The sequence below is a fragment of the Erpetoichthys calabaricus genome, chromosome 11 (assembly GCF_900747795.2).
Source record: "Erpetoichthys calabaricus chromosome 11, fErpCal1.3, whole genome shotgun sequence".
In the NCBI taxonomy this organism is placed as follows: domain Eukaryota; kingdom Metazoa; phylum Chordata; class Cladistia; order Polypteriformes; family Polypteridae; genus Erpetoichthys; species Erpetoichthys calabaricus.
Genome location: NC_041404.2, coordinates 45629924 through 45653157, shown reverse-complemented (window position 1 = coordinate 45653157; position 23234 = coordinate 45629924).

Sequence of the window (23234 nt, the reverse complement as noted above, 5' to 3'; positions counted from 1 at the left end):
AACCGTTATTTTGTTTGTTTAGCTGCATTACTTCAAGTTCAAATTTGTTGTTATTTGGAGAGAGAGAGAGAAAGAGAGAGAGAGAGAGAGAGAGAGATGTTGGGCGCATGCGCTGATCGTGCGTTTCCGTATCCACCCCTCTCCTTACACCTGAGTGCAGCGAGTGACTCTTTACTTGCAAGTCTCTTTCGTACAGGGATAAAAAGTGTTTAAGTTCATTTTTTTCCCTCCTCAAGAAACAACACTCAGTACTCCAAAATGACAAAGCGAAAACAGGATTTTAGGAATTTTTCAAAACTGATTAATAATAAAAAAAAACCTGAAATATTCAAGTCAGTGAAATATTCAGGGTTGCACAATGGAAGTGCTACTGCCTCACTGTAAGAAGACCAGGGTTCGCTGAACCATGTGCTGCTCCTGCATGAGGTCTGCATATTCTCTCTGTGGGTTTCCTACCACAGTCCAAAGACTGTGGGGGGTGAATTGCCAATCCTAAATTGGCCCTTGTGGGTAGTTGGTGTTGTTGTGTGTGTTCACCTTGTGATGGACTGGTGCCATGTTCAAGGTTTGTTCCAGCCTTGTGCCCTGTGCTAGCTGGAATAGGTTCCAGCACTCCCTTGGGAAAAATAATGCTGTAGTATATTTAAGTATATATGACAGTTGCTCACTTGGACAATTTGTTTTGGGGGCCCCCAAGAAGGCGGGGGCCCTAAGCTATAGCTTGTGTAGCTTATACGTATATCCTGCACTACCAGTAACCCTATTCAGGAACTATAGGGGTTAGAAAATGACTGACTTGCAAGTATTTAGACCCTTTACCCAGTACTTCGTTGATGCTCCTTTGGCCATCAGTACAGCCTGGAGTCTTCTTGGTTAGCATTCTGTGTCGCCATCTGCAGTGCTTTATCCTCTTGATCGGAGCAGAGTGCTCTACCAGGTTGAGAAGCAGGCAGTGAGGATGGACTCCTCTGTGCACCTGTAGAAGATCATGAGAGCAGGGGGAGAAATGCAAGGTACGCTCAGAAATTTGAGGGAGTAGAGGTGCTGGTGAGCCTTCTGGCCAAGAGGTCAAACATAGTATGCCCACTCAAGCTGATCAGTGATGCTAACTCCATGAAATGTATACCTGCTCATCCTAAAAACTGAATCCACTCCAATATACAGTTATGTCCATAAATATTTGGACAGAGACAACTTTTTTGTAATTTTGGTTCTGTACATTACCACAATGAATTTTAAATGAAACAACTCCGATGCATTTGAAGTGCAGACTTTCAGCTTTAATTCAGTGGGGTGAACAAAACGATTGCATAAAAATGTGAGGCAACTAAAGCATTTTTTGAACACAATCCCTTCATTTCAGGGGCTCAAAAGTAATTGGACAATTGACTCAAAGGCTATTTCATGGGCAGGTGTGGGCAAGTTCGTCGTTATGCCCTTATCAATTAAGCAGATAAAAGGCCTGGAGTTTATTTGAGGTGTGGTGCTTGTATGTGGAAGATTTTGCTGTGAACAGACAACATGCGGTCAAAGGAGCTCTCCATGCAGGTGAAAGAAGCCATCCTTAAGCTGTGAAAACAGAAATAACTCATCTGAGAAATTGCTACAATATTACGAGTGGCAAAATCTACAGTTTGGTCCATCCTGAGAAAGAAAGCAAGCACTGGTGAACTCAGCAACGCAGAAAGACCTGGACGTCCACGGAAGACAACAGTGGTGGATGATCACAGAATCATTTCCATGGTGAAGGAAAACCCCTTCACAACAGCCAACCAAGTGAGCAACACTCTCCAGGGGGTAGGCGTATCGATATCCAAGTCTACCATAAAGAGAAGACTGCATGAAAGTAAATACAGAGGGTGCACTGCAAGGTGCAAGCCACTCATAAGCCTCAAGAATAGAAAGGCTAGATTGGACTTTGCTAAAGAACATCTAAAAAAGTCAGCACAGTTCTGGAAAAACATTCTTTGGACAGATGAAACCAAGATCAACCTCTACCAGAATGATGGCAAGAAAAAGGTATGGAGAAGGCGTGGAACAGCTCATTATCCAAAGCATACCACATCACCTGTAAAACACGGTGGAGGCAGTGTGATGGCTTGGGTGTGCATGGCTGCCAGTGGCACTGGGACACTCGTGTTTATTGATGATGTGACGCAGGAGAGAAGCAGCCGAATGAATTCTGAGGTGTTCAGAGACATGCTGTCTGCTCAAATCCAGCTAAATGCAGTCAAATTGATTGGGCAGCGTTTCATGATACAGATGGACAATGACCCAAAACATACAGCCAAAGCAACCCAGGAGTTTATTAAAGCAAAGAAGTGGACAATTCTTGAATGGCCAAGTCAGTCACCTGATCTTAACCCAATTGAGCAGGCATTTCACTTGTTGAAGACTAAACTTCAGACAGAAAGGCCCACAAACAAACAGCAACTGAAAGCCGCTGCAGTAAAGGCCTGGCAGAGCATTAAAAAGGAGGAAACCCAACATCTGGTGATGTCCAGGAGTTCAAGAATTCAGGCTGTCATTGCCAGCAAAGGGCTTTCAACCAAATATTAGAAATGAACATTTTATTTCCAGTTATTTAATTTGTCCAATTACTTTTGAGCCCCTGAAATGAAGGGATTGTGTTAAAAAACACTTTAGTTGCCTCACCCCACTGAATTAAAGCTGAAAGTCTGCACTTCAACTGCATCTGAGTTGTTTCATTTAAAATTCATTGTGGTAATGTACAGAACCAAAATTAGAAAAAAGTTGTCTCTGTCCAAATATTTATGGACCTTACTGTATGCACAGAAGACGGAAGTGTGTGATCTGCCTTGTGTTTCTTGAAGTCAATGACTAGCTCCTTGTTTTGGTTGACGTTAAAAGAGAGATTGTTGCCCTGGCGCCATTGAGTCAACAGGTAGATCTCTTTTCTGCCAACTCTCTCTCATCATTGTTGGTGAGCAGGCCTATGGTGTCATCAGCAAATGTAACGATGGAACTGGAGTTGTGTTTGGCCACACCACACGGAGGAGAGAAGGGGGCTCAGCACAAACCCCCAGTGAAATGCCTGTGTTGAGGGTCACTGTGGAGAATGTGATGTGACCATTCCACATAGGCTCAGGCCTTTTGGTCAGGAAGTCCAAACTCCAGTTGCAAAAGGGTGGAGCTAAATCCTAGATTGCAGAGTCTGGTGGTCAGTTTTGATGGCACAACAATGTTGAATGCTGAGCGATACAGTCTATAAAACAGGACTCTGACATAACTGCTTTTATCATTCATGTATTTCCCAAGATGGTGTCCTCTGTGGTGCAGTTATGACAATATGGAAACTGACGGTGAGTAGGATTATTTGGAATATTCTGTTTAATGATTCTCAGTAGCAGCCTCTCAAAGCACTTCATCATGATTGCAGCAAGTGCTGCTGGTGTGCAGTCATTGAGACTGTCCAACAACAACAACATAGCACATTTTCATACAAAAGATGTAGCTCAAAGTGCTTTACAGGATTAAGAAAGAGAAAAAAAAACAAAATATAAAAATAAAATTAGGGAACACTAATTAACATAGAGTAAAAGTAAGGTCTAATGGCCAGGGAGGAGAGAAAAAACAAAAAAAAAATAAACTCCAGACTGCTGGAAAAAAAAACCAAAATCTGCAGGGGTTCCAAGGCCACGAGACCACCCAGCCCCCTCTAGGCATTCTACCTGACATCAATGACCTCAATCAGTCCTCGTGGTATTCAGGGTTCACATGGAAGGACTTGATGGTGACGGTCATGTGGACCTCTGGCCTTCAATCCATCAATGTAGGGACATCACGGTGCCCTGATCAGGTAGTGGAGGCGCAGATCTCCACCACAGAAAACTGGAAAAAGAACAGCAGAGAAAGAAGGGGTTAGTACAGATTGCAGAGCCACCAAGAGTGATAATGATAATTTAATGCATAAACAGACTATCAGGGTTAAACTAAAATAAAGCTATGAGAAAGCCATGTTAAAATACGTTTTTAGCAGTTTTAATTAGCCTGGTGAATTTCTATCGGTCTGCTGTTCCAGATTTTAGGTGCATAACAGCAGATGGCCACCTCAGCACTTCTTTTAAGTTTAGCTTTTGGAATTCTAAGCAGACACTGTTGTTTTCTTAGACATAAGGATAATTGTTGCCCTTTTCAAGTAGGCAGAGACAACAAATTATCTCAGCAAAATATTAAAGAGGTCACTTAAAATATTTGCTAATTGGTTATGATATTTTGTTCAAACACACCCTGAAATTCCATCTGGATGTTAACTTATTTCCTCCTTAAGTCATCTACAGAAACAAAAGAGTGAGTCCTGTAGTGCTGCAGGAAATCAAAAAGCTGGCCATTTGTTATTATGAGCAAAGCAGGCGTAGAATGCATTAAGTAAACCAGGGAAAGAAAAAGTGAATGAAAATAAATTAGATTTACTCTGTTACTTGTGAACGTCTCTAATTCCTGCTAACATTTGGAAAAATTATTTCAGCTAATAAGAAAACTTTTACTGCTTTTACTGTGCTGATCTCTGATGGCTTGTGAGACCTTAAAGAGATTATCATTTATGTTTCATGTAAGAGTTAACTTTGCCATTCAGTGCATCCGGAAAGTATTCACAGCGCATCACTTTTTCCACATTTTGTTATGTTACAGCCTTATTTCAATATGGATTAAATTCATTTTTTTCCTCAGAATTCTGCACACAACACCCCATAATGACAACGTGAAAAAAGTTTACTTGAGGTTTTTGTAAATTTATTAAAAATAAAAAAACTGAGAAATCCCATGTACATAAGTATTCACTGCCTTTGCTCAATATTTTGTCGATGCACCTTTGGCAGCAATTACAGCCTCAAGTCTTTTTGAATATGATGGCACAAGCTTGGCACACCTATCCTTGGCCAGTTTCGCCCATTCCTCTTTGCAGCACCTCTCAAGCTCCATCAGGTTGGATGGGAAGCGTCGGTGCACAGCCATTTTAAGATCTCTCCAGAGATGTTCAATCGGATTCAAGTCTGGACTCTGGCTGGGCCACTCAAGGACATTCACAGAGTCGTCCTGAAGCCACTCCTTTGATATCTTGGCTGTGTGCTTAGGGTCGTTGTCCTGCTGAAAGATGAACCGTCGCCCCAGTCTGAGGTCAAGAGCACTCTGGAGCAGGTTTTCATCCAGGATGTCTCTGTACATTGCTGCAGTCATCTTTCCCTTTATCCTGACTAGTCTCCCTGTCCCTGCCGCTGAAAAACATCCCCACAGCAAGATGCTGCCACCATCATGCTTCACTGTAGGGATGGTATTGGCCTGGTGATGAACGGTGCCTGGTTTCCTCCAAACGTGACGCCTGGCATTCACACCAAAGAGTTCAATCTTTGTCTCATCACACCAGAGAATTTTCTTTCTCATGGTCTGAGAGTCCTTCAGGTGCATTTTGGCAAACTCCAGGCGGGCTATCACGTGCCTTTTGCTAAGGTGTGGCTTCCATCTGGCCACTCTACCATACAGGCCTGATTGGTGGATTGCTGCAGAAATGGTTGTCCTTCTGGAAGGTTCTCCTCTCTCCACAGAGGACCTCTGGAGCTCTGACAGAGTGACCATCGGGTTCTTGGTCACCTCCCTGACTAAGGCCCTTCTCCCCCGATCACTTAGTTTAGATGGCCGGCCATCTCTAGGAAGAGTCCTGGTGGTTTCGAACTTCTTCCACTTACGGATGATGGAGGCCACTGTGCTCATTGGGACCTTCAAAGCAGCAGATATTTTTCTGTAACCTTCCCCAGATTTGTGCCTCGAGACAATCCTGTCTCGGAGGCCTACAGACAATTCCTTTGACTTCATGCTTGGTTTGTGCTCTGACATGAACTGTCAACTGTGGGACCTTCTATAGACAGGTGTGTGCCTTTCCAAATCATGTCCAGTCAACTGAATTTACCACAGGTGGACTCCAATTAAGCTGCAGAAACATCTCAAGGATGATCAGGGGAAGCAGGATGCACCTGAGCTCAATTTTGAGCTTCATGGCAAAGGCTGTGAATACTTATGTACATGTGCTTTCTCAATGTTTTTATTTTTAATAAATTTGCAAATACCTCAAGTAAATTTTTTCACGTTGTCATTATGGGGTGTTGTGTGTAGAATTCTGAGGAAAAAAATGAATTTAATCCATTTTGGAATAAGGCTGTAACATAACAAAATGTGGAAAAAGTGATGCGCTGTGAATACTTTCCGGATGCACTGTATGTTTCTCCTAAAACTCCTTAGGAGACATAAATTCAAACAAAAACAACAACAACAACAACATTTATTTCTATAGCACATTTTCATACAAATAATGTAGCTCAAAGTGCTTTACATGATGAAGAAAGAGAAAAAAAGACAAAAGAAGAATTAAAATAAGAGAAAACTAATTAACATAGAATGAAAGTAAGATCCGATGGCCAGGGAGGACAAAAAAAACAAAAAAAAACTCCAGATGGCTGGAGAGAAAAAATAAAATCTGCAGGGGTTCTGAGGCCACGAGACCACCCAGGGTTCTCATGGAAGAACTTGATGATGACGGTCATGTGGACGTCTGGCCTTTAATCAATCAATGTAGGGACAACATGGTGCTTTGATTAGGTGGTGGTGGCGCAGAAAAAGGAGACTTGAGCTACAACTGAGGGAAAAGGAGTCAAAACGGAGAATGTGGTTTGAAGACCAGCTTAGGTTTTTCAGTCTTTTTTGTTTTGATATTTTTATATTGGACTTTTGCCTGCATGCAAGGTGACTTCCAACATTTGAGCTGCAATTGGTTACATTTCTTTAGTTTTTCAATTGGAGCACAGGCAGGTGAAGTGACTTACTCACTGTCACACAGTGGTGTCAGTAGTGGGATTTGAACCCACAACCTTCAGGGTTTACAAGTCCAAAGTCTTAACCACTATGCCTACACAGTGGTGGCTCTGAGGCTAGAGATCTGTGCCAGCAAACGGAACGTTGCCAGTTTGAATCCCATACATGACAGAAGAGACTTCTGAGCAAGGCCCTTAACCTGCAGTTGCTCCATCTTGGGTATGACGTTAATCTTCATCCAGCCCAGTAAGCAGGTCCTCCAATTTATAGGGATAACTTGGGGGTTGGTGGCAGAATCTCAATCTGGGTGGTTTGCCGTGTGGTGGGTGCAGCAACGCACTTTCTCTTCTGCACAGTATAGTAAATTAGAGAAACTAGAAGTATTATTCAGAAGCAAGGACTATCGGTTTTGTAATCAGAGTAAAGTTATTTATTAGCACAAATAAGTGTCCAAACATGTCACTATTATAAGACGGTAGGTGGCACTGTTTCCCCTTTAAACCCAACAGATAGACACTAGGTAAAAACACTAAAATGATTTTTTATTCAGTCTTTCTTAGTAAACAATGCTTCCTAAGCACCTTAGCCACAATAACAGGCACATAATTCACTAAATACAATAATAAACAAAATACTCTTTCTCCTCCACACCTCCCAGCAAGCTTTTTCCACCTCCACCTGACTCTGGCACGCCTGCTGGGTTCCCACCAGTCCTTTAAATAGTCTTTGACCTGGAAGTGTTTCTGTCCTTCCGATCACGTTACTCATCTGCACTTCCGGGTCAGATAGAAAACTCAGGTTTGTTCTTTAGCCTGGAAGTACTTCAGGGTTTGTGACTTGATTGTACCATTGAGATGGTTGTCATTCCCACAGGATCTTCCATATCAGCAGAGGACTTCTGATGCTCTGTTAAAGTGACTATTGGGTTCTCGGTCAACTCAATGAACAAGGTCCTTCTTACCTGGTTACTCAGTTTTGTCTGACAACCAACTCTAAGAAAGAGTCCTGGTGGTTTCACACTTCTTCCGTTTCACAATATTGAGGCTGCTGTGCTCCTGGGAACACTTGAAGCTTTAGAAATGGTTTTATCCCCTTGTCCTGAAGTGTGCCTCAACACAATCTGATCATGGAGGTCTACAGAGAGTTTCTTGAACTTCATGGTTTGGTTTTTGTCTCAATATACTTTGTGAATTGTGGGACCTTGTAACGGTGTCTTGGATATGTGTTAGTGTCACAGGCATTTTGCACCTTTCCCCATTCCTGTTAGGGTTGGAATGGCTGAATGTGTAAGGCCGGCCGAGCACTTGGTTTGGAAGGCCAAACAAATTGTACGGGGAGGAGCGAACTTTACGTAAATGTGTGACGGAAGAGAGGTGGAGAAGGAGAAGCAGACACCATAAAAGAAAAAGGAAAAAGGGAAAGTTATTCAACTCGAATGAAGGAGTCAAGCTGGTATTTGACATAATGTTAACTATTGTAAAGGAGTTGAATTTTCAAAAAGGCTGAATGGAAAAGAAATTTTTAACCCTTAAACTGCCACATACTTGGGGGGTTAATGCACCCCCGGATGCCAAATACTTTTTTGCTGCACTTTTTAAGGAAACGTCACAATTCACCAAGAAAAAGTGAAATTTTAATAGAACACATATTCTTTCATGCAAAGAGCATCACAATTATTGCAACACTGATCATTTTACACCCTGCCAATGAACTATAAAAACTATTAAAAAAATACTGCAATAATCTATGATTATAAGTATAAGGTGCAACTGACGCCATTGATGAAATTCAGTAAATCACTGAGCCAACTGCGCTTGAACTGGCTGCACGCAAGACCACAGAGGCCAACGTTGATGCTGGCAGGCTAGTCTAGTGCAGCAGCTGAATCCCAGGAACAGTGATGCTGATTCACTAGGGGGCGCCAGTGGTCATAAAGTGGCTGCTCAATGAATGTATGGCATGGACTGATCAGCTGTGGCGTGCTGGCAAATTGCACTGGGAAGTGACTATAGACGGTTGCGGCGTTCAACAAATGTACATCGCCGAATATACTCGGCTGCAGGGTGCTCGCAAATTGCATTGGGAACCAACTCTTTAGCTTGTTGTGGTGGTTTAAGAGGTAATAAGTGATTATTAAGACTAGGACTCCCAAGACACATAAGTCCCAAAAAGCCGTGAAAGCACTTGGCTAGATAAACGGGCAAACTTTATAAAAATAATGGAAAGGTTTTATTCTTTACAAAAATGCTCTGTCGCACAGAGAAGCTCTGTAGAGCACAAAGTGAAGATAGAGTTGCCTAGAAACATACAGTATGTCAATGCATGGTGAACACAGTGCCAATACAGTAATCCAGAAGCATATTCAATAAACAGAGCACAGAGGTCAAAAGTCCAAAGAAATCAAAAAGCACAAGCACAGCAAAAACACAAGAACTCACCAAACTCCAAGAGTGCTTTCAAAATTAACCGCTAGGAATTATGGGAGACCCTCTAGATTTACAGGGTGGAGGGCAATTCCTGGCAATGATTGGCAGGTGGCCCCACCTCTTGGGGAACCACCCACAAAGCACACAGAATATAACCCAGGCAGCTAACATACAATGATGGAAGAAAAATGCAAATACTCAACACATGTAACAATAACATAAATAAAAGAAACTTAAAAAAAAAGAAAAGAAAATTAACAAAACAACAACACCAACATTTATTTCTATAGCACGTTTTCATACAAATGATGTAGCTCAAGTGCTTTACACGATGAAAAAAGAAAACAGAAAAATATAAAAATAAGATTTGGCAATACTAACTAACGGGCGGCACGGTGGCGCAGTGGGTAGTGCTGCTGCCTCGCAGTTGGGAGATCTGGGGACCTAGGTTCGCTTCCCGGGTCCTCCCTGCGTGGAGTTTGCATGTTCTCCCCGTGTCTGTGTGGGTTTCCTCCGGGTACTCCGGTTTCCTCCCACAGTCCAAAGACATGCAGGTTAGGTGGATTGGCGATTCTACATTGGCCCTAGTGTGTGCTTGGTGTGTGGGTGTGTTTGTGTGTGTCCTACGGTGGGTTGGCACCCTGCCCAGGATTGGTTCCTGCCTTGTGCCCTGTGGTGGCTGGGATTGGCTCCAGCAGACCCCCGTGACCCTGTGTTCGGACTCAGCGGGTTGGAAAATGGATGGATGGATGAATACTAACTAACAAAGAATAAAGGAAGCTCTGATGACTGGAAGGACAAAAAAAAAAACTCCAGAGAGCTGGAGAAATAAAAAGAAAACAAACTCTGCAGGGGTTCCGAGGCCACGAGACCACCCAGCCCCACTGGGCATTCTACCTAACATAAATGATGACCTAAAGCAGTGGTTCTCAATCTTTGGGGCGGGCCCCCCTAGGGGGGTGCGAAGTAATAAAAAGGGGGGCGCGAAGATGTGAAATAAAGAAAACAAGAATCGAAAATATGAAAAATACATCTATTGAAACCAAAACAAATTAACTTAAACTACACACTGATACTAGAAAAATAAATATAAAGTTAGATAAATGTCAATAAAAGTTAAGTAGGTATAATAAAATATGCATCTATGATATATCATTAATTAAAAAAGAACAAATTGGTATTAGTGGGCTCCTTTCAAAAAAACGTTAGGGGGCGCGATTAAAACTGTTATGAAAACTCAGGTTGCAAATACTTAAAGGTTGAGAAACGCTGACCTAAAGCATGAATGCGAGCCTCAGTCAGGTGGAGGACACTGACTCAAACAACAGTGGTGGTGCAATAAGCTGCCCACCTCCACTTGAACTGCGGACTTCCTCCGTGTATTTGAAGCGTTTGAAGACTTCTTATCCTTTAAATCCATCTACAATTGTAATTGGTGATGGCTTTGATAAGTTTTTGTAACTATTCTTCTGCATTCTTCAAAGGTAATGATCAATTTTACAACCTTGTCCTGTCACACTTGTTCCCAAACAGTCCCTGAGTCTGATGTTTACTTGCTTATGTTAGCCTCTTTGGTAAGTGACTTTGGGTGAAAAGCGTCTGCGAAGCAAATAAATGCAAATGCAAATAAGACACAAAAATGCCATGTGATATATAAATACAAATTCTGTATTGCATATATGATAAATAAGTAAGAGGCTGCTTGGGAATGTGTCAGATACACATTCTTTGTAAATTATATATTTTCTAGCACAGGACAAAGTAAAACAATTTACATTTTATATTAGTATCAGAATTTATTTGAAGCCTCTAGGTGGTAGTAAGTCCATCATGTGTGAGGGCACAAAGAGCCACAGTCTAATCGAGAGAATTACTTCTGTAAGCTCTTTAATGGCCACTATGAGGCAGCATTGCCTTGTGATCAGGACAGACAGAGCCTGAAAAGTGACACAACGAAGGATCATAAATGCTGGAGAGAAACTAAATAGTTAGGAGGATATGGATAAACCAGGGTGAGTCACCTATCACTTTATTTACTTTTATGTTGATAAAGAACAATCAAGATGACAGCAACAATGAAGATGTATTTTCTGAGGCCACTTTCTTTCTCAGATAGATCAATAAAAACCCCAGTATATCACATCAACCTACAGCAGATTCATAACATATTCAGACCCCTTAACTTTCTGCACACTTTATTGTGTTGTACATTGGATTTTAAATGCCTAAATTTGCCATGTGTGCCAATCAATCTATATGTAATAGCCCATAATTACAAAGTGAAAACATGTTTTTAGAAAGGTCTGCAAATTTATTAAAAGTCAAAAACTGAAATCTCTCATTCATATACAGTAAGTATTCAGATCTTTAATTCAATACTTTGTAGGAGCCCCTCTGTGCAGCAGTTCCAGCTTTGAGTCTTTTTAGGTTAGCCCGTGCAAGCTTGGCATGCCTGGATTTGGGTTGTTTAAGCCATTTTTCCCAGCAGGTCCTCACAAGCTCTATTAGATTGGATGGGAAACACCTGTAAACTGCCATCTTCAGGTCTTTCAGATCTATGGAGTTTAAGTCCTGGCTTTGGCCTGGCCACTCAGAGACCTGTCATTCCAGTATTGTCTTGGCTGTTTGGTTCAGGTCATTGTCATTCTGAAAATGGAACCATCTGCCAGTTTGGTTGCATGCACGTTGGAGCAGGTTTTCTTCACGGACCTCTGTGCATTTGTCTGCATTCATCCTTCGCTCACAAAATGTTATAACCACAGGGTCAGAAGGAGCCATCATTAAAGTTCACCAGATCTTCATTATTAATCATTCCCTCATTTCTGACCCGTCTTTTGTGCCTGCCACTGAGGAGAACTCCAACAGCATGATGCTGCCAGTACCATACTTCACCGCAGGAATGGTTTTAGGCAGGTGATGAGCAGCGTCTGCTCTTCATCAGGTATAGTTGCCCAGATAATTCCATTTTTGCTTCATCAGACCAGAGAAGTTTTTTCCTCATGCTTTCAGAGTCCTTTAAATTCTATCATTACCCTTTTATTCAAGAGTGGCTTTCGTTTACCATAAATGCCTGATTGGTGGAGTGCTGCTGAGATGGTTGTCCTTCCTACAGGTTCTTCTATCTCAGCAGAGGACTTTTGATGCTCTGTTAAAGTGACTACTGGGTTCTTGTTCAACTCACTGAACAAGGTCCTTCTTACCTGGTTACTCAGTTTGGTCTGACAACCCACTCTAAGAAAGAGTCCTGGTGGTTTCACACTTCTTCTGTTTTACAATATTGAGGCTTCTGTGCTCCTTGGAACACTTGAATATTTAGAAATGGTTTTATCCCCTTGTCATGATCTGTGCCACACCACAATCTGATCATGGAGGTCTACAGAGAGTTTCTTGGACTTCATGGTTTGGTTTTTGTCTCAATATGCTTTGTGAATTGTGGGACCTTGTAATGGTGTCTTGGATATGTGTGGGTGTCACTATGTTAGATATGTTATCTATGTTAGATAGATAGATAGATAGATAGATAGATAGATAGATAGATAGATAGATAGATAGATAGATAGATAGATAGATACTTTATTAATTCCAAGGGGAAATTCACATACTCCAGCAGCAGCATACTGATAAAAAACAATATTAAATTAAAGAGTGATAACAATGCAGGTAAAACAGACAATAACTTTGTATAATGTTAATGTTTACCCCCCCCCCCCGGGTGGTATTGAAGAGTCGCATAGTGTGGGGGAGGAACGATCTCCTCAGTCTGTCAGTGGAGCAGGACGGTGACAGCAGTCTGTCGCTGAAGCTGCTCTTCTGTCTGGAGATGATACTGTTCAGTGGATGCAGTGGATTCTCCATGATTGACAGAAGCCTGCTCAGTGCCCGTAGCTCCGCCACGGATGTCAAACTGTCCAGCTCCATGCCAACAATAGAGCCTGCCTTCCTCACCAGTTTGTCCAGGTGTGAGGCATCCTTCTTCTTTATGCTGCCTCCCCAGCACACCACCACGTAGAAGAGGGCACTTACCACAACCGTCTGATAGAACATCTGCAGCATGTTATTGCAGATGTTGAAGGACGCCAGTATAGTAGTATAGTTTGCACCTCTCCCCATTCCTGTTAGGGTTGGAATGGCTGAATGTGTAAGGCTAGCCAACCTTATGTAAATGTGTGGTGGGAGAAAGGTGAAGAAGAATAGCACCAGACCAAAAGGAGAAGCCATAAAAGAAAAAGGTAAGAGGGAAAGCTATTCAACCTGCATTGGACAAATTATTTTCCTTTTCTGGTGAATAAGGTGAAGACATTCGGGAGAGGACCTGACGGGCCAGCACAAGGGACTGTTTATCAGTATGTTTCCCTGAACAGGAGGTATGGTTCAGTGCATCCTTTCCCCCAAACAGACTTGTAGATGGTCATCTCTAATCATGAATATTTAAAGGACTCTGATGACAGGAGTCCACATGACCATCATCATCAATTTCTTCCATGTGAAACCTAAAAACTATGAGGACCGATTTAGAAAATCTGTGTTAGGTATGTAGCCCGTCTACTATAACTGTGTGTAGAAAGGGGCCCTGAGTTCTTTCTCCAATGCCTAATTTACTATAACGCTAATTACTTTATTATTTCGAGTCTCGGGTCACTATGAATAAAACCTTATTACTTAAGTCTAGCAATACACTGGTCAGGTAATAACAAATAAATAAAGGTAGTTATCTGTTAACATTTGTTCCCAAATCAATAGTTTATGCTACACATAAAAGTATAATAAAACATCAAGAAACTGGGTTATAAAAAAAATGATAAACTCCCCATTTAATTATAAACCAACAAAACACAATTAATAGAACTGGAAATAATCAGGAATTCTCTTTTACCCAAACAAATAATCATAAATTATATTACACCGTTATAATAAAATAAAAACACTTTCAGTCTTGTCAAACTTGTATTAAAACAAAATGTTGCAGGCCTGATTTGGTACTTGTGAGCGTTGAGACCAAAAACTTAGCGGTCGATTCACTCATCCAGGAGCAACAAATAAAATGAAAGTGGTACCTTACTTTACAATTGTGGTATCAGTATAAAATCCTCCTAACCCCTCTGTCTCTGTCCATGAGCCGGGAACCGCTGCTGAGCGAATCCTAAAGCGTCTCCATCTCCAAATAAGCAATCGTCCATAAGAGGCTTGTTGAGCTGAGTTAGCTGCTGCCTCTGTCAGTTCACGCTACTACTTTCCCTCACTGAATTAACGAGTGGTTCTTCACCGGATAGACACTGCGAACATCTAATTGCAATTCTCAGTCTATATCAGCAGTTCGTACTCCTGTAAATTATCTTGCTGATAATTTGCAATTTGCCTCCCAAACTTTTCGCTACACCATCTCGGCGTCACGCTCTTTTCTCTCTCGCCCGTTTTTTCCCACAGCCCGTTCTTCCACCCACTTCCGTTGTTTTACAACATCCGGTTATCAAAATAAAAGTCTGCATAACCACATAAAATAACTACTACTCTAAAATTAACAGTTTAAAACACAAACATTTCACATTTTTACATCAGTAACTTATTTACATCAATCACTTATTATTGCAAATGTCTACCTGGGCTACAGATAGAATGCCCATTGGGAGCTGGGTGGTCTTTTGGCCTTGGAACCCTTGCAGATTTTGCTTTTTTCTCCAACCTTACTGGAGTTTTTTTTTGTTTTTTTCTGTCCTACTGATCGTTTGACCGTACCTTTATCTTTGTTACATACTATTTAATATTATTGCCTACTCTTATTTGTGTATGTTTATATTAACTTCCTTTTGTTTCATTTTGTAGAGCATGTTGAGCTACACCATTTGAATGAAAGTGTGCTATTTAAATAAATGTTGTTGTTGTGCCGCATACTCAAAGATTCATGGTGGGAAGCTATTTGATTTAATGTAGGAGTACCACCAGTATTCTGCAAAGCTTATCAACACATCATTCAGTGGACCAGCAAGGTCACAGATATTGACCATCTTAAGTCTCTGGCAGATCTCAAAAATAAGAGTCAAGCAAATTCTGCAGTCTGTCAAACCATAGCCACAAGTGAACTAGGAGCTTATGATTGGAGTTGTAAATGAATTTGCAGCTGTTTCAACCGAATCAAATACGTATTCCACTTCAGAAAATGAAGACTCTCCATCGGTTTTGAATGAAATATTGTAAACATGCTGGTGCATTACCATAAAACTGCAAATCCAGTACTTTACTGCCATGCATTTCAGTGAAGACATGTTTCTAAGATGGCAGAAATATGCAAAATAAGAAATTTTATGTTCTTGCAGTTTCACCTTAACAAAGGACTTTAGATAAAGCACTTTAACAAATTTTAATGTATGAAACATATATGTTAAAACTTTCTGTGAACTATTTGGGATAATTGGAAGTTTCAGAACTAATTGTTTTCCACTTGCATTGGATTTTAAATGTGCAATTTAAGTAGTTGAAGCAGCTTAAAAGTAAAATAAAAAGGTAATATTTCAATTGTTTATTTTGAACCTGTATTATATTGTACAATGCAAGAGACAAGAAAAAAAAATCTGAATCACAGAACAAACATCAAAAAATAAAAAAAAAATAAAACAGAATTTAAGAAAAAATAAAAAGGAATCCATGGGGCCCAAGGGAAAAATTAATTTTGCACTCTCATAAGGGAAAACAAGAGGGTTATAGAGGTTAGTTAATTCAGGGTTAGGTACCCTTAGTTTGGATGACAGCTTCCCCTCAGAGCTCTGTCCGTTGATAAGTCCTTTGTCCCCACTTACACTCGGTGATTGATCAGGGTTAGGCTTAGGGTAGGGGATATGGCCATTACGGCACACCCAGGTACAACGATTCTTGATATTAAAAATTATTTAATTTTTTAATTGTTTTAATCTACCCCCTACTAGAAAATAAAACTGGATAAATAAATACATAAATAAATAAATAAATAAATAAATAAAATAAAATAGATTCAAAAATCCTTTATTTTGAATAAAAAAACTTTACATATTTAAAAATTAATAATCTAATACACTAACAAAACCTTTTATCCCCTAATTTTAATCTACAATATTTTTTACCCACCCCCAAATTATTATTATTAAAAAATATATAATTTTATAAAAAATCCCCACCCTTTAAAAACCTTTTAAACTAAACATCCCCTTAAAAATTCCCCCCAAAAAAGAGGATTTAAAAAAAAAAAATCTATCCCTATCATAATAAATACCTAAAAAACATATCTAAGTCAATAAATAAATAAATATCTGATTACCCCTATTCATTAATAAATAATTAAATAAATATATAAATAAATATGTAATTACATAATTAAATAAATAAATAAAACTCATTTTTCATTTAACCCCATTGGGACCCAGGTATTCAAAGCCTCCATCCATTTTTGTTCCGCCCTCAACCGTCTTGTCTTGTTCCAGTTCCCCTGCTGCTCCAAGCCAAACATCACTGGTTTATGACCTTCCATCCCGAAGTGGGAGTACAACACCATCTGTTTCTTTTGGTTGTCGATGAGTCTGAGGTGCTGTACAAAACGGTCCCTCAGAGCATTCTTGGTCTCCCCAATATAGATTAATCCGCAGGTGGAGCACTGGATCCCATACACACAATTTCTGTAGTTAAGATGAAATGTTTGAAGAATTGGTTTATCCACCTTTGCCAGTCTATTGTAAATATTTTTCTTCCTGGCAAAGGGGATTTTCCAAGCAGTTTTATTTTTTTGTTTTTTGTTAGGACACCTTGCATGTACCAAGATGTCCCTTAAATTTTTATTCCTTCTATACGCGGCAATGATTTGAAATTGTTTTAATGGTAAATGGGTGCCCTGCGTCCCCACAAAGTTTGAACGCAGGACACCCATAACTGTCCTAGCATAGTGTGAAAATGTAATAACGACCGGGATTTTGTAACTGGGATCCATATTTGATGTATGCTCCACCTGCGAACCCTCGACCCGTATCTGATCCCCCTCCCCCTCCACCATAAACCGACCCGGGGACCCCTCAACACCCTCCCCCCGCCCTGCAACCTGGGATACCCCAATTGCCCCAATTCCTACATCATTACCCTCCGGGCCCCCCACCCCCAAGTTTTTAAAGTTAGGGCAGGGGGAAGTTGGTGGGCTCCCCAGTTTCCCAGGGGTAGGGGTCCTAACCCCAGAGTCCCCTACCCCCATGTTTTTAGGGTTAGGGCCGGGGAGGGTTGGTAGATCCCTAGCTGCCCGAGGGGTGGGAGTCCTAACATCAGGGCCCCCCACCCCCAGGTTTTTAAGGTTAGGGCAGGGGAGGGTTGGAAGATCCATAGTTGCCCAAAGGGTGGGAGTCTTAACATCAGGGCCCCCCACCCCTAAGTTTTTAGGGTTAGGGCAAGGGAGGGTTAGTGGAGCCCTAGTTTCCCCAGGGGCGGGAGTCTTAACATCAGGGCCCCCCACCCCTAAGTTTTTAGGGTTAGGGCAAGGGAGGGTTGGAAGATCCATAGTTGCCCAAAGGGTGGGGGTCTTAACATCAGGGCCCCCCACCCCTAAGTTTTTAGGGTTAGGGCAGGGGAGGGTTAGTGAGTCCCCCATTTTTCCAGGGGTGAGGGTCTTAACATCAGGGCCCCCCACCCCTAAGTTTTTAGGGTTAGGGAAGGGGAGGGTTGGTGGAGCCCTAGTTTCCCGCGGGATGGGAGTCCTAGCATCCGGGCCCCCCACCCCTAAGTTTTTAAGGTTAGGGCAGTAGTGGACAAGTTGATCCCCAAGGGCCGCGGGGCCAAGATTATTAGCCTCGGAACCCCCCTTAAAATCAAAATTAAAGTTAAGTCCAGGGGGGCCGGGTTGGTCCCCGCGGCTCCTAGGGTCAAAGTCCTTAACCTGAGGGCCCCAATTCCCCCCATAGTTAAGATAAGGGTTTGGGGGGGCTAGTTGGTCTATTAGTCCGGAGAGAGAGAATTTCTCACCCTTCGGGTTGCCCCACACTGGGCTTTTAGGGTCATGGTCAGATAAAAGTTTTTCATCTTTGATGTCTTGCCCACAGGATGCCCATTGCAGATTCCATACCCGGACCGGGATAGAAGAGCGGAAAAAGGAGAAGAATGAAGAGGTAGCGGAAGAAGAATCCTGAAATGTAAGTAAAAAGGAAGGTAAGTAAGAGCTGGTAAATGAATTTTTAACTTGTTGAGATTTATAGAAATAATCTGTTATTTTGTCTGTAAGAGGGTCTGTTGTATCTATTTCAGAGATATTGTGATATGACCTGAATTCCGCCTCCCAGACTGGAAGATACTGTAAGTCAGTAATCCCTAAAATATTCAATGATTGATCCAAAGAAGTGACTGTAGAATTGAAGGGATTATCCACTACGGGAGACTTGAAAGAGAAAGAATCAGAATCAAAATACACTGAAATATTTGAAGAGGAATTCGAATAAACTGATAAGGCATCTGCCAGCCTGGAGATGTCCCAATCATTCAGTGGAGGAAGTTGTGGAATACCCGTTTTAGCGTTCAATGCTCCTCCCCTGCATGTCAGATACCTGGAGACAGTTGTTTTGACCTCCGCCCGGACCTCCCGAAGAAAACGACGTGTATACCCTCTTTTACGAAGGGTCTGAAAAAGTAAGTGTGTAGCTTTTTCTGCATCCAATTGATCAGTATTGATCCTGTAAAATCGTATTAATTGAGATTTGATTATACTCCTAAATGTACAAAACTAGTTCTGTATAATAAAGCGTGAGTATCTGTAGGTTTAAAATAGATACAGGATTTTAATGTTTTAATTGTTGATGATTCCATATCAAAATAAATTTCGGTGTCTAAGAAGTTTAAAGAAGTCTCACTTACTGTCGGTACTAATCTAATTGAACGATGGTGTGAATTTAAAATCCTGACAAACTGATCAAAATCTTTTGCAGGGAAGGTCCAGATGCCAAAGATATCATCCAGGTATCTGAAATATCTGAATGGAAGCCTGGGGCACTTACGAAACGCTGTTTGCTCCCACCAAGCCATATAAATATTGGCGTATGCAGGAGCAAATTTTTTTCCCATGGCGGTCCCGTGCACCTGGAGATAAAATCTTTCGTTAAAGACGAAATCGTTACTCAAAAGACTGATGCTAAGGAGATCCAAGATAGCCTGATCCGGCCTATCCGGAGCCGGATTATCCGCCAACAGTCGGGCCACCGCCTTCAAGCCCATAGTCGTATCGATGTTTGTATACAGTGACTCTACGTCCATGGTGAACATAAGGGAGTGAGAAGGAACTTTGAGATTTTTAATTATTTGTAAGAAATGATAAGTATCCTTAATATAACTATTATGTAATTGTGATAATGGATTGAGGAAATAATCTATATATTCTGCTATTCTATAGGATTCTGAGTTACAATCTGATACAATAGGCCTACCTGCTGGTATCTGAAAGGGTACTGGCCATGTTTCTGGGGACTTATGAATTTTAGGTGAAAGATAAAACTTACGGGTACTGGGAGTAGTTGGTCCTAATAAGTATGTTTTCTGTTTATAGTCTATATAGCCTAATTGAAATATTTTATTAATAATTGTTTTAATCTGGGTTCTGGTTTTCTCCTGTAAGGAGGTTTTAAGTGGTAAGTAATGTTGTTTATTTAAAAGTTGTCGTTCTGCCTCTATGATGTACTGATTGGTATCCATGATGACTAATACTGATCCCTTATCTGCTGGTTTAATGACTATATCCTTATTCTTTTTAAGATTTATTAAAACCTCTCTCTCACTAACTGTTAAATTATCCTGTCCATTTCCCTGTATCTTTAAATGATTCAATGATTGAATATTTTTATTAATGAGTCTCTGGATAGGTTTTCTGATATCTGAGCTAGCCGGGATCCAAGTCGAGGGTTCCTTAAATTGAAACTGTGGGTGTAAATGAGATGAGTAATCAAAATAATCCAATACCTGTAATTTTCTGTGATAATTGTATATATCCCTTCTCACTTCCCCCATGTCCACCTCAGACGGAGTTGGAATGAAGGTCAGGCCCTTCTGCAGCAAGGAGATCTCCGGCTCCGACAGTTTAAAGATGTTTGAAAGATTATAGATGTTTACCTCCCGGGCCAGACAAGTTCTGCTTGGCCCGTCAAACAGTTTAACTGCTCCCTCCAGAGATCTTGAATCTGATATGCTGTGTCCGGTGTCCAATGAATACGATCCTGATTTCATTGATCAGGGTTATGGTTAGGGTTAGGGTTAGGGTTATGATTCTGTTAGTGCCTGTTAAAATATTATTATTCTTTAAAATTCTTAATGCACACTATGATTACAGGTTTGTTGCAATATTGGAATGCGTTGAATTTGTGCATTTGTTTATTGTGCTACTTTTTCCTTGAACATTTATTTATTGCTTTTGAGTACTTTTTAAAAATTATTTATTGGACAATAATTTAACTTATTCATTTTTACATCAGCACCTCTCTTATCTGCCTCCCTTTATTATCCTGCTGGTGCTTGGTCCCCACCATACACCCTTAGGTCCTTGGATAGCTCTGGAACTTCCAGAGCCAGATCTTTAAAATCCTCAAAGGCATTGATAAAGTAGATCCAGCAACATTCTTTCTGTTTAAGGGTGAATCAGATACTCAAGGCCATCAATGGAAATTAAGGAGAAGTGCGTTTATGTCTGAAGTCAGGATGCACTTCTTTACATAAAGAGTTGTGGGAATCTGGAACAAACAACTGAAACATGTTCGCTTTTATGTGTTTGTAAGTTGCGTTCACACATTTCAAGCTTCTTTTTGCATCAAATTTAATAAATCTGAACCCTGGTGCGTCACACACATATTTAGTAAAGGCAAAATTTCCTGTCTTGTCTCTTTGCCCCCCTTCTCGGTTTTCAGTGCAATATTATTGGCTCGTCTTGTCACTCCTGGGCTCTAACTGTTTAGAATGGTGTGTACCAATGTGCAACTTCCACCTGGATGATGTGATGGCAGCCATTCTTACGCCAGTACACTCACCACATATTAGCTATTAGGTGGTGAAGGGGTGACAGAGATACTGTAGTTTCCTCCTAAGCCACATGATGGGACCTACTTGCTGGCATTCATTGCAAGGTCAGTAGTGAGCATTTCAGATTTCAGCCTTAATGTGAGGAAGAATGCAGGCACAGCGTTCTATTGGAGCAAAAAACAAACCTGGTGCTTGTGGTTTTGAGAGGCCGCAATTTGTTCTTTTTAAATGACGCAGGGGATTGAGCAACTTCCCCAGTAAGTGGATAAACAGAAGTTCCCCAAGTTGAACTTCACATACACTTCTGTTCTTTTCCTCTGTGAGCATTTTTTTGCTACTTGTGCAGTTTATTAAAAACAATAGGAATAAAAATATACTGAGACAATACAAAAATAAAGAACCAGCAGTTTGTTTTGCATAGTTTATATCCATGTAAGTATAAAATCCTTCAATAACACATCAGATATAAGGTGTTTTAAGAGAAATAAGAGCATAAAACTGTGCAACTAAATTTTTTTCCCCCCCGCAGCACAGGAAGGGCACGTGACTTATAGTAATTAGAGTCAGGTGACTGATAGTAATTAGTGTCAGGTGATTTCAGTCCGTCGGGTCTCCTATTTCACTTCATTGTGGACATTAAGTGACTGATGTGTCACAACAGACAGATTAGAGTTTTTAATTTTCTAAGTCTAAAAACAAACTTCTCAGTTTATGGACTATGGCTGGGTGTGGCAAGGCAGGATGGACAACAGGAAAATATTTGGTTTGCCAAACGTGTCATCCCGTTTAGTAACTTCAAGAAATTCAAACAAAAATGTCCAAAAAAACAGAAAACAACTCACCAATCTGGAGCTTCATAAGGGCTACATCCAGCATTTGCTTCACTCTTTTGGCAGATGGCGATGCTTTTTCTGCTGTTTGATTGTTACTTCTCACCTGAGCACAGGGGATCTCAGTCAAACCAACAAATCTAACTTTCCTTCTAGCAAAGAGAATCAAACTAAAATGTAACGCTGAATTTTGTGACCATTTATAGGTGATTACACCCCTTTACCCCGGTGACATCTGCACTCAACCCCTTGTGTGACAAAAGTGGGCATCCGCCCTAAAAGAGTTACTATTACAGTCCACTCGCGGGTCAAATGCTGACTCCTCTCTGGGTGGCTGGAGTTCTTATATTGGTGAGTCCCAGAAGGGGTGGGGCTAAGTGTCATCATTGGGCGGGTTTCTTGGAGCTGCGGGGAGAGAAGAAGAAGAGAGTATCAGTGGCAGCGCCCCCTGTCGCCATGGTGGGTTATCGCATATTTTGTCCAAGCCTGTGAGGGGGTTCTCTGGTGCACATGCATGACAGGGCAGATCAACATCCTTGTCTTCACCTGTGGTAATGCACTGTGGGAGATGATCTAAAGAATGACATAACGAATACAAGCGGCAAGGCCACTGGGCTGGCACTCTGTGATTTGGAGAAGAACCTCAGGGTAGAGTTGCTACATTTCCTGATTGATAAGAGTTAGTTGAGGTGGTTTGGGCATGTCATTTAGTCAGTTACATTTATATTGTGCTTTTCTAGATGCTCAAAATGGTGGAGAACCCCCTAAACGACCACCAGTATACAGCATCCACCTGGATGATGTGACCGCAGCCATTCTTATGTGAGTGTGCTCACCACATATTAGCTATTAGGTGGTGAAGGGGTGACAGAGATAGTTAGCCAATTAGAGACAGGGGACGATTAGGGGTTCAGAATGACCAGGCCATGGTGGGTAATTTAGCCAAGACATTGTGAAACACCTTACTCTTTTTGAAAGATGCCTATGGATTTTTTGTGACCACAGAGAGTCAGGACCTCAGTTTTTCATCAGCACAGTATCCCCAGTTACAGCAGTGTGGCATTGAAATCCATACACAGAACCACTTGATGGCCTCACCAACATCTCTTCCAGATGGCTTTTCCTAGATGTTCTCCAATCCAAGTACTGGCCAGGTCCAAAC